Source organism: Triticum aestivum, chromosome 7D (genome assembly GCF_018294505.1).
Source record: "Triticum aestivum cultivar Chinese Spring chromosome 7D, IWGSC CS RefSeq v2.1, whole genome shotgun sequence".
In the NCBI taxonomy this organism is placed as follows: domain Eukaryota; kingdom Viridiplantae; phylum Streptophyta; class Magnoliopsida; order Poales; family Poaceae; genus Triticum; species Triticum aestivum.
Window position 1 is genome coordinate 264,188,976 of NC_057814.1, and position 5,542 is coordinate 264,194,517.

Consider the following 5,542-nt stretch of genomic DNA (forward strand, 5'->3'; position numbering starts at 1 on the left):
CGAGGGAGGATCTGGATATCGAGAAGGGGATGAGGCGAAGCCAAGACCAAGATTCAGAAAGAAGAGAAAGAGAGCAGGGACGGAGGGCGAGTGACTTACCCGTGCCGGGCTGGGAAGAAGAGGCCCCCTCCCCGCCAACACCTGGTGCTGAGGCGAAGCCACCAGCACCCGAGTTCGCCTCCTCCTCCTTCGTGTGCATGGGCTCGGCGCTTGGCGCCCTTGCCGGGGACGCCCCTCGGGCGGCGTGGTCGATGGGGGCGGCGTGTTGGGGGTAGCCCTCAGCGGCTCCTCCTGCTGCCGTCCTCCTCCTACAAACACGACAAGGTCAGCGCCAATGGATCATATCCCCAACACACGTTAACGAGGGGTGAGTGATGAGCTTACGCTGGGGGCTGTGCCGGGGGCTGCTGTCCGGGCTGCTCAACACCACCAGCGGTGTACCGGAAGCGCCTGCCGGGGGCTGGCCGCTCGCCAAAGCCCTGGCCCTCTTCACCCTCTGGGCCAGTGTCTCCGCATCCCTACAAAGATGGAAACAAATCAACATAAGCGGCATGATCTGAGGAGGCGGAGATGACAAAAAGGAACAAGATACTTACTCGTCCTCCACCTCCTCTTCTGCTGCCTTCCTCTTCCTCCTTGGGCTGAGCGACCCGAAGTCGAAGACGACCCCCGCGTCGACGTCTGCCGGAGGAGGGGAAGAAGGTGGAGTCTGGCCATGCTTGGACGAAGAAGAGGCAGTTGCTTTCTTCTTTGCCACCGCGGCCCTCACCAACTTCCTCGCTGCCGTAGCCCTTGTCTGGCGCGTGGACCCCTCCTGGGTCTATTGTGGCTGCACGGCCCTGCCGAGCTGGACCGGCTCGCCGGAGCTGGCCCGCCGTAGGACTCGCCCTCTCCCCGTGGCCGGGGGATCGACAGCCTCGGCCTCCTCCTCCGATGACTCATCGACCATGTCTTCGATGAGAGGGACCCCAGTGCCGGCGCTGCTGGCCTCCCCAGCGGACTCCGCCCACTGGGCGAGCTCCTTTTCCTCCGCGGCCGCCGCGGCCTTGTCCTCCATGCCACCGGCCTCCTTGGCGAGCTCCGCCTCCGCCGCCCTGGCGGCGATGTAGTCCAGCTCCGCCTGGGTGGTGTCCTGGACGAGCAGCGGCTTGTTGCGAACGTACTTCTCCTCCAAGGAGTCAAAGAACTCCTGCACTTGATCCTCCGGCGGCTCGGCCCAATTTGGGACGAGGCCGTGCGCGTTGAACTCCGTCATCATGGTGATGATGTTGTTTCGGTGCGAGTTATTGCTCAGCGGGACCACCCCCGCCGGCAACCCAAACAAGGGCCCCTTGGCGACCTTGCCGGCCTTCGCGGCAGCCTTCGCGTTCTTGCCGGACCGCTCGACCTTGCCGTCACGGTTCACGTCGAGCTGGAAGAGCCACTAGCAAAAGTGGGCGTGCCCCATCACCGTGAGGTTGTGGTCGAGGCCGGGGCGAAGCCTCATGATGTCGGGCGCATTCGTGAAGAGCCAGGCCAGCCTCCCCTTGTTGTGCAGCGGGGCGATTCGGCGGCGGATGAAATCCGCCCCGATCATCTCGAGGGTGAGCCTGGCCTCGGTGAGGTGAAGAATCCTGGTGGTGGCGACCGTGAGCTTTGCATCGTCGGCATCAACATCGCTGCAATCACTCCTGCGAACCGACGGTGCCTGGCGAACCTGGCAGAAGTTTGGTGGATCCTCCTCCTCAATCCAGCACCACCGGCCCCGCCACTCCTCCCACCTCTCCTTCTGGGCGCCCTCCGGGTATGTCCCCTTGGACCTTGGGATCCAGGTGACACAACCGGAAATGGCGCCCCCTTTTGGATCCGAGGGAAGAAGTAGTGGCGGAAGAGCGCCGTGTTGGGATGCACCCCGACGAAGCCCTCGCAGAGGTGCGCAAAAAGATCCATGGACGCCACGGCATTTGGGGTAAAGTCCAGAAGGTGGAAGCCATAGGTGTGCATAACGTCATTAAAGAAATCAGAGAAGGGGGGCAGAGGCCGCAAGAAAAGCAGTCGACGAAGAATGGGTACCGATTCGGGCCGACTTTGGCGAAAGCGGCAGGGATGACGCGCGTGGCCGGGTGCCCCGTCGTCTCCCCCCCATCTTGCACCCCCACAGGTGCTTGAAGTAGTCTCGGAGATGGATCGCGTCGACCGCCGTGGGGAAGTAGGCGGACTGCATCCGCCGCACCGCCAGCTCGCTCTTTGGCGGCTCCGTCGCCCGGCGTCCTTGGCCACTCCCTTGCTCTTGCTGGTTTTGGGTGCCATGGCGGCTGCAAGAGGCGAAGGGGGAAGAGCGATGAAGACACGGCGTCGATGAGCGAAGGCAAAAGCTTGAGAGGGAGGAAGAAAGAGATGGCGGTTGCGAGATTGGGGAAGACGCAGGGGGGTAAATGAGCAGCGCACCCGCGGTCATTCCTTTTTACGGGGAAGGCGCGGGCCGCCTCTTTTCCCATTAACTGCGATGTGACGCATGCATGCGGAGACCGCCCCATGCATGACCCCCACATCACGCACGACCCTCCACGTCGCGCGGTCAACGCGGTTCGTGGGGAAGCGCAGCGGACGAAAAGTTACCACGGTAAAATCTGCCCCACCTGCCCGCGCATCGTTCTGGGCCTAGCCCAACAACGCGTCGCGCTTAGGTGTGGCCCAGGCTCGGGGGCTCCTGTCGGTGTACAAAAGTAGGGGCCCACCTTTTGACCCCTTTACTTGTGCACGGGCAGTCAGAGCCGCGCCCGCGGCCACACTTGACAAGGCAGAGGAGGGAAGCCGGAGGGAAACCAAAGCGCAAGACAGACAAGGCAATGCCAAGACCAGAGACACAAAGAGCAAAGGGGCGAGGTGGACTCCCCTGGCAAGACCCTTGCCGAGGCGACCTCCGCGGCCCCGGCAAGAGCCTTGCCGGGGCAACTTGCCCGATGCCAGCAGAGCGAGCCACCCTTGAGCCCAAGAGTTCCAAACACCGCCAAAAAACTACATTGGAACCAAGGCTCGGGAGGCACCTCCGCGATGGCATGCAGATCTTTATCAAGATCATAAACACCCAAGATCAGATGAGGACCATAATATGACGACCCTCGGCGGGATCCTAGCCGAGGAGATCCACGAGACCCCCGGCAAGATCCTTGCCGGGGACGACCACGACGCCACGGCAAGACCCTTGCCGGGGCCCCGGCAAGACCCTTACCGAGGGCACCAGCGGGGACGCGGCCAGGCCCACGTCTGCCAAGACGCCACCGCCGTACCCATGCAGCTGCTAGCTCAACCAGCTGGGCAGTCACCTGCGTGGCGACGAGCGTCCTCTACACCAACCCAGCAAGCACCTGCATGGTGGCATGCAGATCTTCATGAAGGCTCCACCACCACGCCAGCCCAGCAGTCAGCCAACGTGGCGCAGCAACGCCTCGTCAGCTCGGACGCGCGTCGGAACCAGACGAGGCGGCGACAGCTGCGACGTGATTCCTTGCCGTCCCCGATAAAGCAAGAGGGGCACGTGGGCAACGCATTAAATGCGTCTGTCCGACGGTGCCAGAGGATAGACTCATCTACTGTAGACCTTTCCACCTCCTGTGTGCCACTTTGGTCACCCCTTTTCCTATAAATGGAGGCCCGAGGCGACCAGGAGGAGGATTCGGATCTTTCGGGCAAAATCACGCCCCATAGCTAGCTCAAGAACACAAGAACACTCAATACATCCACCAAAGTAGGACTAGGGTATTACGCATCTCCGCGGCCCGAACCTGGGTAAACAATCCGTGTGCTTCCTGTCAGACCCGCTCTTTGCACGACCCCGCGCCCCTCAACCGTAGAAGGGATCCAAGTGATCCCATAGGTGTCGATTTCCCCCGACACTCGTTTTAGATTCTTTGCAGGAAAACTCCTCTCCAAATGGAAAGGACCCTATGTTACCGAGGAGGTTTATCGACCTGGAGCTATCAAAACAAATAATGCCGAAGGCACTAACCTGAAGGTTGTTAATGGGCAACGAATAAAACATTATATCCCAGGTACGCCCATTAATGTTGAAAGTAATATTATCCAAACTATGACACCGGAAGGACACATAAAAGAGACCTTCCGGAACACTCCAGAATCGTGAAAAAGAGGAGGTACGTGATACGGTAAGTAAACGGAGTCCGAAAAATCCGCAAAAATATTTTCTGTCAGTTTTGGAAAATAACAAAAAAATAGGAAAATACGAAACTACCGGGAAAGTCACCCTGGTGGGCACAAGACACCAGGGTGCCCCTGGCAGCCAAGCGCGCCCAGGTGGCTTGTGCCCACCTCGGGTACCTTCCGGACTCTGTTTTTCTTCCGTTTGCTTGTTCCCCAAGATAAAAAATCTTTATATACCCCCCCGAGCCTATTGACCACCGTATCATGGAGAAATCTTATGTTTTCTTTTGCTTGCTATTTTCTGTCAGATCCCATCTACCATGGCCACTTCAAGCTCCTCCAAGGACAAGTTCTTCAAGAACGTCATTAACCCATATTTGCGGGAGGTGGTGCAGCACCCTCAGGTCATCCAGATGCATGAGGGGGTGCTTCACATCCGCGATGTGCAAGGTCCCAAGGGGAAGGGAACCGTGGAGGCCAGGCTTGAAGCTATGGAGCGGGAGGTCTTCTGGTGCAAGGCGATGGTGGAGCGTGGACTTAACGCCAATCACCTCGTGATCACGGACCTCACCCGTGATCTCAAGGTGGATGGCAAGTCCATGAAGTACATCGTCTTCACCCTCAACGAGCAAATCAACTTCCTCCAAAGCCAGATCTATGATCTCCAAAACCAAGTCTTTAAATATGAGGCGAGGTTTAAAGGTATGTGTTTGGCTACCAGTTGCAGGATCCGTGAGACTCATTCCTCCTCTTATGATGGTGGACCTTGGCCATGGAAACTCGAGGACAAGATCTCTACTTCATCACCACCACCTCCTTCTTCGTCACCAAAAGAAAATTGAGTATCAGGTATGGGCACTCCCCTTGGCTTCCGCCAAGCTTGGGGGAGGTGCCCCAGTATTGTATCATCCCCACTATCTTTCTCCTTTACTTATTTTAGTTCGATCCATAGTTATGTTTTGCTTTAGATGAATAAAAGTTTAGTTCGATCCTTTCTTTTCGAGAGTTGCTTAGTGATTTTTCCTTGTAATCATGTGTGAGATATATAATAAAGTTTAGTTTGAGTTTTTGCTTTCTTTACTTTCTTGTTTCAATAAAAAGGAAGGAAATAAATGAAAAAGATAATATGCTAATCCTATTGTAGGTGATGACACCACATAAGGAAAAGTATAAGTAGAAAAATTTATTGGAGATTGACAAACATAGCATTGGTCAATGATGCAACTCATGAAAGAATTAATAAGGGAAGAGAAGATTCACATATAAATACACTATCCTGGAAATCTTTTGTGATTGTGAGCCCCCATCAAAATATTATATGCCAAAATTGTTGACGTTGGAAAAGGAAGACAATGTAATGATTTATGTTTGTTCATATTCACATAGAAGTTATATTGTCATA